The sequence below is a fragment of the Macaca nemestrina genome, chromosome 2 (genome assembly GCF_043159975.1).
Source record: "Macaca nemestrina isolate mMacNem1 chromosome 2, mMacNem.hap1, whole genome shotgun sequence".
NCBI classification, from domain to species: domain Eukaryota; kingdom Metazoa; phylum Chordata; class Mammalia; order Primates; family Cercopithecidae; genus Macaca; species Macaca nemestrina.
This window is the reverse complement of record NC_092126.1, coordinates 4,459,613-4,470,305: the sequence shown is the minus strand read 5'-3', so window position 1 is coordinate 4,470,305 and position 10,693 is coordinate 4,459,613. Positions and strand designations below refer to the sequence as shown.

The following is a 10,693-nucleotide window of genomic DNA, read 5'->3' as shown; positions in this document are numbered from 1 at the left end:
TTTATATCAATTAGGTATGTATTTTTTGGTAACAGCTTTACTGAAATATAATTCACATACCACACAATTCACTGATTTCAATTGTACAACTCAATGGCTTTTACTACATTCTCAGAGTTGTGCAACCAACCATTACTACAATACAATTTCAAATATATTCCCCACCCTCTCAAAGAAACCTCCATCCCCTTTCACTGTCACCCCTTACTTCCCTCATCTCCTCCATCTCCAGCCCCAGGAAACCAAGAATCTACTTTGGGCTTGTATGGATTCGCCTCTTCTGGATATTTCATATAAATTGAATCATATAATATGTGGGGTTTTTTGTACCCAGCTTCTTTTACTTAGTATAATATTTTCAAGGTTTATTTGTGTTGTAACATGAGTCCGCACCTCCTTTGTATTGTGAGTAATATTCCAGTGTCTGGGTATAACACAATTTTTAATCCACTCATCACTTGATAGACATCTGGGACATTTGGGTTGTTTCCACTTTTTGGCTATTATGAATAACATTACTATGAACTTTTGTGCACAGATTTTTGCATGGGTGTATGTTTTCATTTCTCTTGGTTATATACCTAGAAATAGAATAGAACGGACTTACGTGGTAACTCTACGTTTAACCTTTTGAGGAATTGCCAGACTGTTTTCCAAAGTCTCTCCACTCTTTTACATTCCCACCAGCAGCGTAAGAGAATTCTGATTTCTCCACACCCTCACCAACAATTTTTATTATTTGTCTTTTTTACGATAGCCATCTAGTGTTATATAATTTCATTGCGGTTTTTATTTGCATTTCCCTGATAGCTCATGACTCATCTTTTCATGTGTTTATTGATCATTGTATATAGTCTTTGGAGAAATAGCTTTCAGACCTTTTGCCTTTCTTTAAAAAAAAAAAAAGAGAGAGAGAGAAAGGGTGTCTCTGTTGCTCAGGCTGGCGAGCAATGGTACTACCATAGCTCACAGTAACCTCAAACACCTAGGCTCAAGTGATCCTTCCACTTTAGCCTTCAGAGTAACTGGAACTATAGGCATGCAACAACATTCCTGCCTAAAAAGAAATTGATGAGGACTCCTGGGCTCAAGCAATTCTCCCGCCTCAGCCTCCCAAAGGGCTGGGATTACAGGTATGAGCCACTGCACCCAGTCTTTTGCCCGTTTTCAGATTGTGTTCATTGTCTTTTTATTATTGAGTTTTAAGAGTTATTTATATATTCTAGATACAAACCCCTCATCAGATATATGGTTTGCAAAATTTTTCTCCCATTCTTTTGGCCGTCTTTTATACTTTCTTGGTGGTGTTCTTAGAAACACAAATATTTTTAGTATCAATGAAATCCAACTTAACTATTTTTTTCTTTTGTTGCTCATATTTTTGGAGTCATATCTTAGAAACTATTGCCTAATGCTAGGTCATTAAGATTTATCCCATCTTTTCTTTTAGGGGTTTTCATAATTTTAGCTTTACATTTGAGTCTTTGATCCATTTTAATTTAATTTTTGTGAAAGGCGTGAGGAATGGGAAAATTTATCCCATGCTTCTCTCCTAGCTTCTGGCAGTTCTTGGCTTTTCTTGTAGATTAATCTTTCCAGTCTCTGCCTCTGGCTTCACGTGGCTCTCTCCTGTGTATGCCTCTGTGTCTTCTCTTTTTCTGTCTCCTTATCAGGATTTAAGGCCCACTCTAAATTCAGGATGATCTCATCTCACGATCTTTAACTTAATGACATCTGCAAAGACCCAACTTCCAAATAAAGTCACATCCACAGGTCCTAGGGGTTGGTACTTGGATGTATCTTTGGGGGGCACCACTCACACCTGTCCGTGGACTTCCTATGAGGATGGGTGAGGAGAAGATCTGTTACTCACTCATCTGCTCGCTCCTCCAACAGCTATGCCAAAGGTCCTAGGAGGATCCAGGGATATAATAATAAATTGGAGAGGATCCTTGCCCTGGAGAATATCACTATTTGGACGGGCTTTGGGACATAAATAACAGAAACACAAAGAAAGGGATGGTGACAGCCATGAGATTCGGAAGCTGCAGGACAAATGGAAGCAGACCAGAGAGGGAAGGGCTTTCAAAGCAGGGGCTGACATTGTCAGCAAAGGCAGGGGCTAGAGAGCAAAAATAGGTCAGGAATCCTTGCAAAGGAGTTTGGCAGGAGTGTGGGGGGTGTGGGGGAGAGAGAGAGACAAAGATAGAGAAGCAGTCACCCAGAAAACTCAGGCTCCAACTGCCATAGTTTCTTTTAGGATGTGTGAGAGTGGGCTGGGGCATTTGCAGACCACTTATTCATACCTTCAGTAGCCTCCAAAAACTGACCTGGTAGTCTAGAACTCCAGGTAGGGATCACCTTGAACTGAACCTGCAGCTAGAAGATGTGGTCTGACTATGAACTCCATATACCTTCACAGGTGATGTTGTATGAACCCAGAACCAGCTGAGTTCCCCAATCCAGGCTCATGCTAAAGCCAGTTCTGATCATCTCACTTCCTTATTTGGCAAGAAAATGCCTCTGTCGGAAACCAGTTGCTGAGCTTCATGCAAATTTCATGCAGATTTTGCCACAAAATCCTGTCACAACAAACAGAACTGAGCTGCTCCTTGGAGCTCCATGAATGCAGATGGCAGGACTGTCTTACTTTTTGAGGTAGCAGTCATGGCAGTTGTCATGGGGTAGTATTGCTGCTCCAGAGCCCTGTGGCCAGGGTCCTGCTGAGGGCTCCACACAGAGGGGACAGGGTGGCATGTAGACAGAAGGCTCTCACTGACTGGACCTTGGGACCCTTGAGATTCTGAGCCCAAGAGGTGACACCCCACCCCATTGGACCTTATCCACAGCCTCTCCCATGAAGAACAAAGGCTGGGGGCAAAGAGGAAAACAGATTAAGAGCGTAAAAGCTCCCTGGGTCTTCAGCCAGGAACAGCAAGTTCCATACAAATTTACACACATGTGGCAGAAGCATAACAATAAACAGAGTCTTGTTGGGCTAGCTGCGCCACCTCTGCCATGGAAGAACAGGCTCGGGAGCCAATCTCCTGGGAGGAGCCCTCTTTGGTGGAAATTTGGACACATAGGAAGAGCACACACTGGTGGGGCCTTGCTCCCTGCAGCACCATCTGGGTGAAAAGGAGGTCAGCATATGCAGTTTGGAGGCATGAAGTCACAGCATGCAACATGCAGGACTTCCCTCTCCTAAGCAACAGTTTTCCCAGGTTCAAAATAAGCAGCATGATGTCCTCTGCCCACCCATCCCCTCCTTTTCTTGTAGTGTCCCTTATCTCACTTAACAAAGTGTGGGCTCTCACCAAACCAGAAAGCCTTCCTGAAACAGGTGGAGAGAGAGCACTGCTCCCCACCCCTCACATCCTCCCTACACTTTCCCCGACCCCCTGTGCCAAGTCACATAGGGAGAGCGGTTCCCAGGGTAAGCCTCATGTGCCAAAAGGAGTCTGTGTTCTGCCTGTGGGAGGATTGAGAACCACAGTGGACTAAAGCCAGGAGACTTGGTGTCGAGTTCTAGCTCTGCCACTAACATGCTCAGTGGGTTGGAGGATGTCACTTAGTATCACCACGCCTCAGTTTTCTCTCTGTAAAACAATCCAGGATAGTAAAGTACTTCAGTGTTGCAAAGAGCCTTAGAGATTTAGTCCAGGAGTTGGCAAAATACAGTCCATTAGCCAATCTTGTTCACCACTTGTCTTTGTAAAGAAAGTTTTATTAGAACACAACCACGCCCCCCCATTTACAACCCATCTATGGCTGCTTTCATGCTACAATGGTGGCTTTGGATAGTTGAGAGAGATACTGACCATGCGGTCTACAAGCCTAAAATATTATATTTGGCTCTTTATATAAAAAGTTTGCCAACCACTGCTGTAGGCCAACATCATCATGTTAACAACACAGAAAGAGAGGAATGGGCAGATTAAGGGATTTGTCAAACTCATAGAGCACGTCAGGGCAGAGGCTGGGACAGCCTGGTGCTCCCGATTTACATTGATCAAAAGTTCTCACCTGGTCTAAAGCTCTCCATCTGATTCTAGGTAGAAACTGTGTTGGGGAGAAGGCTTGTGGGGACAGAGGAGCTGGTTCCATGAAAGAAGTCTATGCAGTTGGGGCAGAACCCTGAGACGTCTGCAGCCCGGACGGTTCTGTTGAGTTCTGCGTGGGTCAGTGTGAGGCTACCACACCTCAGGGCTGCTGAGCCTTAGAGAGGAGCCAAATGGCTCTCCCGATAGGAAATGGGCCTTCAGGTTGGAATCAGATGAGAGTTGGCCTCTGAGGACATTTTAACCACAGGTCACAGCTCTTGGTAAACTTTAGTTGGCTTTTGAACCACGGGGAGACATTTTTTCTTGCCTCTTTACTTACTGGCTATTTCCTCCTTCTAGCATTTATTAATCTGACTGGTTAACCATTGAACCCAGCTCAGTCTCCTCTTGTTTCAAATCTTGTTCTCCCTGTTGGCTTCAGAAAAGAGTTCACACTAAACAAACCTACTTTTCTTCTCTTTCTTTTCACAGCCAGAGCCAAGTGATAAAGGAGGTGGGGTCAGGGGTGCTATGTTTACTGTAAAAGACACACCCTAAACCTGAGCCCTGGGATGGGAGAGGGCCCTTCGAATGCAGCCCAGCCATTTTCAGAAAGAAATGTATCAGCTGCAACAGACACAAGGCAAAAGCAACTCCATTAATTGGCATGCAGGCACAATTTAGAGAAGAGATTTATATAAGCCTTAATTTTTCTGATTTCTTCATCATTGTACAAAGTATCATATTTCCTGCTTCTTAACACAATTGCTATTTGCTTTAAATCCACCAGGTAAATGGGCAGTGGCTTAGAAAAGGAGAATTATGAGAATGGAGGAGGGAAGAGAGCTGAGGCTGTGGGAAGGGAGAAGAGAAAGGGGCTGGGGCAATGTATGGGAAGAGGCTTCTGAACAGAAGGGCCTCAGAGCCTGACATCAGCCCTATTACCACTTTCCTGTGAATTGTCAGGGTCTGCTAGAAAGTAAGCTCCATGAGGGCAGGATTTTATTTGTTCACTGCTGTATCCCCAGCACCTAGAATAGTGTCTGACATGGAGTAAGTGCTCAGATGTGTATTTGTTGAATGAACGAACACAGTCTTTCAGCAGGGAATTGAGGCCCCGCAGTGATTCATGTGTTGTCTTTGTCCAAACGTATTCAGAAGCTCCTCTTGAATTGGGACAGAAGTCACCATAAAACTTCATGAAGGACAAGAGGGACTCTCTCTCTCCTGAACCATGAAGATAGCGGCAGAAAAATCTCACCCCCAAGGGTAGTATTTCCCCTAAACACCCAGGGTGATCCAGACAGTGCCCCACACAGCCCTGTCACTGTGAGTTTCTCCCTCTCATTCAAAGGGACCATATGTATACAATGGGCATTTGCACCTTATTCTAATAATGCCTACTGGTTAGTGAACCCTATTTTGTGTCAGGCATTTCACAAATATTTTCTCATTTAGTCTTCATGGTAATGTTGCTAGGTAGGTATTATTACCCCCATTTTACCGATGAGAAAATGAGAGGTCACTGATATGGTTTGGCTGTGTCCCCGCCCAAATCTCATCTTGAATTATGGTTCCCATGATCCCCACATGTGGTGGGAGGGACCCAGTAGGAAGTAATTTAATCATGGGAGTGGTTACCTCCATTTACCTCCATGCTGTTCTCGTGATACAGAATGAGTTCTCATGAGATCTGATGGTTTTATAAGGGGCTTTTCCGCTTTTGGTTGGCATTTCTCCTTCCTGCCACCACGTAAAGGATGTGTTTGCTTTCTCTTCTGCCATGATTGTAAGTTTCCTGAGGCCTCCCCAGCCATGCTGAGCTGTGAGTTACTTAAACCTCTTTCCTTTATAACATACCCAGTCTTGGGTATGACTTTATCAGCAGTGTGAGAACAGGCTAATACAGTTACTGAATTTGCTTATGGTCACACAGAGTTCTGATCTGTCCTAGGCTTGTCTGACCCTATAGACGGGTGCTCCTTCCACCAACCACACACTCTGCCTCTAACTAGCTCTGTAGCCTTGGGCAAGTCTTCTCTTGGGCCTCAATGTTTGTGTTCTCAAATGTGGGAAGCTGAGCGATGTTGTTTAGAAAGTTTTCCACCTGTGGGTCTGTGAACAGGTGACTTCATTCCTTTGCAGGCTATAGCTTCATTTTGCTTTTGGAAGTTGAAATAACAACACCCTTTACTAAGAGTAGCTGAAAATCTTTTCTGGTCCCTCAGTTTGGTGATACTTTGAGGCACTCCGCTAAGTCCCAGCTTTGCTACCTTTTATATAGTAAAGAGTAGCCCAGTTTTTAATCTTAGCCCCGGCCTCAGCGGGGCTCCCCTCACCGTCCTTGCTGCCCTGGTTGTAGGTCTTTGCAAGGGTTCCAAATTCTTTTCCATTTGTTCTGTGCAATAGTAAAAGTAAGCAGACCCCTTCCAGGAGTCTGTGCTCAGGGCAGCACGCTGACACGGCTTCCCTGTGCTCTGGGAGCTGGTTTCTTCAGAGAGCCTCTCTGGCACCGGTGAACATGTCTCCTTCTAAAGATGAGGTGGTGAGGAGAGAAGATGGAAGAGAGGCAGCTTTTGGAAGGTGAAAAGGAAGAACCCTGGGAAGACAGCAGTGTTCAAAGTGGGGCCAAGAGTTTTAATTCACTTGTTGCCCAACTGAGCAGCTAGGGGCAGTTCAGATTCTTAGCACCAGAAAGGACCCTAGTGATAATTAAATGCATAGTTTCAGGTTTTTCTAGCTGCAGAATCCAGTGTGTAAAACAGAAAAGTTCCGTTCTGGTTAAATCCAGAGGAGTGGGGTGGCAGTTGTCTTCTCCCTTCTCCCCCAACCTGTCCTGGCCCCCTAACAGGTGGTCTCCAGGGCTTCCACAGAGCACAGTTGGAAATGATTCTAATCTAACTACAACTCCTCCAATTTTCCACCCAGAGTCCTATAAAGGGAGCCATTTACCAAGCTTGATCACTGGTGGCAGCCCTGGAGCTCACATTCAGAACACAACCGCTGACTCAGTAAGCCAATAAGGTGGTTAGGAAAAGGGTCGAAGGTTGTGCTGGCCCAGGCAGGATAATGAAAAAGCATGTGCAGTTATGTCAACATCAACCTTTTTGCTTGGGCAGCCCTGAGAGCAGGCCACACTGAGAGCAAGGCAATTTGTGATGCCACTGCTTTGCCAGCTTTTGAACCTCTGAATCCATCCTCTTACCATGGCTTCCTACTCTCCCTGTGCCTCACACCTTCACCTTACTCTATCTGCCAAGAAGCCTCATCCAGTGCTCTTGTTTCTTGGTTTCCCCATTTTCTCTAAATCTATAGCTGTCTCCTAGTTCATTTCTTTTCAAATCACCCCAAACTCTGGGATCCATCTCCAACCAATCTCTAACTAATGTTCCCCAACTCTGCCACCCTCAGACAGTGACTATCTATATGCTGATGACTCAAGCCCTGCCCTTTCTCCCAAGTTTCTTTTTTCTTTTCTTTTCTTTCTTTCTTTTCCTTTTTCTTTCTTTCTTTTTTTTTTTTTTTTTTTTTTTTTTGAGACAGGGCCTTGCTCTGTCTCCCAGGCTGGAGAACAGTGGCATGATCATAGCTCAGTGCAGCCTCAACCTCCGGGGCTCAAGCAATCCTCCTGCCTTAACCTCCAGAGTAGCTGGGATCACAGGCACACACCATCAAACCCAGCTAAATTTTGAATTTTTTTGTAGAGACAGGGTCTCACCATGTTGCCCAAGCTGGTCTCAAACTCCTGGGTTTAGGCAGTCCTCCCACCTCAGTCTCCCAAAGTACTGGGATTACAGGTGTGAGCCACCACACCTGGCCCTTTTCTCCTACGTTTCTAATCTAAATATAACCAAATGCTGAGTGGGACCGGCCAATAGGGGAAAACAACAGGCCAGCATTCTCCAAGCCCAAAGAGGGAGGACACTAATCAAGCACAGCATATGTTTCTCAAGCCTGACTGCACATCAGAATCACTTAGAGAACTTTTACACCACTAAGAAGGCTGAGCTCCACCACAGAGCAATAAAGCCAGAGTCCACAGGGGTGGAGACCAAGCTCTGTACTTTGAAAATAAACTTTCCATTTTAATTATAATATGCATCAGATAATTACATTAAAACCTTGGCAAATTTTCACAACGTGAATATCCACATGTAACTACCACCTAGATCGAGAGGAAGGGGAAAAAAAAAAAAAAAAAAAAGCTCTACCAGCAGCACAAAGTCCCCCTCAAGTTCCTTTAGGTCTTCTCCTTCCTCCCCAGGATAGTAACACTCCCCTGATTTCTAACACCACACATTTGTTTTGCCTCTTTTTGATATTTTTAGAAATGCAGCCATAGAGTATGTACTCTTTGTGTCTGACTTCTTTGAATCACTATTTTATTTTTAAGATTCATTCATGGACCTGGCGCAGTGGCTCATGCCTGTAATCGCAGCACTTTGGGAGGCTGAGGCAGGCAGATCACCTGAGGTCAGGAGTTCAAGACCAGCCTGGTCAACATGGCAAAACCCCATCTCTACTAAAAATACAAAAATTGGCTGGGCATGATGGCGTGCACCTATAATCCTAGCTACTTGGGAGGCAGAGGCAGGAGAATCGCTTGAACCCAGGAGGCGGAGGTTGCAGTGGGCAAAGATTGTGTCACTGTACTCCAGCCTGGACAACAGAGTGAGACTCTGTAAAAAAAAAAAAAAAAAAAAAGTTCATTCATGTTGTTCTGGGTCGCTGTTGTTCATTTCTTGTCATTGCTGTACAGTATTCCATTGTCTGCTTGCTATGGTCTGAATGTTTGTGTCCCACCCAAATTTCATACTTTGAAATCTAATCTCCAATAGTATTAAGTGGTGGGGGCTTTAGGAAGAGAATGGGTTATAAAGGCTCTCCCCCAATAAATGGAATTAGTACCCTCATAAAAGAGGCTTGAAAAATTCTATTTGTCCCTTTTGCCATGTGAGGACACAGCAATAGGGTGCCATCTATGATGAACAGACCCTTACCAGACACCAAATCTGTTGACACTTACATCTTAGACTACCTAGCCTCTAGAACCATGAGCCATAAATTCTGTTGTTTGTGAATTACCCAGTTAAGGTATTCAGCAGCCTGAACAGATTAAGACACTGACTATGCATACATGGCATATAACTATTCCATCAATACACATGGATTGTTTGCATTTTTTAGATCTTACAAATAATGTGTGTATGTGTATTTTTGTTTTGTTTGTGTTTTTGTTTTGGACATATGATCTCTCTGTTGCCCGTACTGGAGTGCGGCGACACAATCATAGCTCATTGCAACTTTGAACTTCTAGGCTCAAGGGATCCTACCACCTCAGCCTCCCAAGTAGCTAGGACTACAGGTGCACACCACCACACCCAGCTAATTAAAAAAAAAAAAAAACTTTTGTGTGTGTGTCGAGATGGGGGTCTCACTATGATGCCCAGGCTGGTCTCAAACTCCTGGCCTCAAGCAATACTCCCGTCTTGGCTTCCCAAGGTGCTGGGATTACAGGCATGAACTAGGGCACTTGGCCAAACAGTGTGGTTTTTGAACATACCTATACATTTTTCTTGACACAGGCACGTATGTGTTTCTGTTTACTATATATACCTAGGAGTGGAATTACTAAGATAGGGAAATGTTTAGTGTTAAAGGATAACACCAGTTTCTAAAGTAGTTGTACCACAATGGAGTTCTGCAAAAGCTTCCCAGGTGATTTTAATGGGTGCCAAGAGTTGAGAATCCTGTCCAAGACTTACTAAGGGGTGGCAAAACCAGCCCCATTTTCAACCCTTACTCTGAAACATTTCCCACTATTATTAAAAGATTGGGGATGGGAACAAGGAAGGGCATCACTGGGGAGAGGTTTGTTCTCTGCCTTGTTGGGGATAAGTGTACCGGGATTTTTGTCTCTCTGCACATTGATCTCCCTTCCTCGGAACACCCCTCTTCCACTGTGTCTATGGGTGAATTCTTGGGCATTTTTCAAGGTGCAACTCAGTGTCCCCCTTTCAGAAAGTCCTTCCCTACCTTATAGGCAGAATCACCTCACCCCTGGCAAAGCGACCAGTCCACAGTGAGGTTCATTATTCCAGTGTATCCCATCCCATGGGGTCTTTACTTTGTGTGTGCATCCTCGTTTAGACCGCAGCTACCTAAACATCAGCAGGGCCGTGTCCTATGTGTCTTTTATTCTTCAAACTTAGCACAGTCCCTCTATAAAAAGTGCTCAATAAATGCTTATTGTGATAGAAAATTCATAATGTGACTAAAATATGAATTAATAAATGCTTAAGATTACCAGCTGTGAAGAAAGGATTGAGTCTTGTTCTGATTATGCAGTATACAACAGACCATCCCAAATGCGGTTTTATACAACAATGGATTATCATCCTCACCAGCCTGTGGGCTGACTGGGTCCCGTTCCTATGTGGTCCCCGACTGGGGTCTGGTTACAGTCAACTGGAGGCCGGGATGGGATCATCTGAAGACTCACCTGGGCTGGGGGTGAAAGATGGCCTCTTCCCCCACATGGCATGGGTCCAGGTAACAATGGCTGGAAGAACTGGGGCCTGGATAGGTGGCCCTCTCCATGTGACTCATTTAAGAATCGTCACACCGTGAGAGTCTCAGACTTCTTACAT

At 44.6% G+C, this 10,693-nt stretch overlaps 1 long non-coding RNA gene across 1 annotated transcript; it reads right to left on the bottom strand.

The window, feature by feature from the left end:
- Nucleotides 1-1,197: 1,197 nt before the first annotated feature.
- LOC139361728 (uncharacterized) lies at nt 1,198-4,512 on the bottom strand. Its single transcript, XR_011619305.1, has 3 exons — nt 4,027-4,512; nt 3,452-3,599; nt 1,198-3,128 (listed from the first exon to the last, which is right to left on the bottom strand). It is a non-coding gene; the product is annotated as an uncharacterized lncRNA (long non-coding RNA).
- Nucleotides 4,513-10,693: the final 6,181 nt, after the last annotated feature.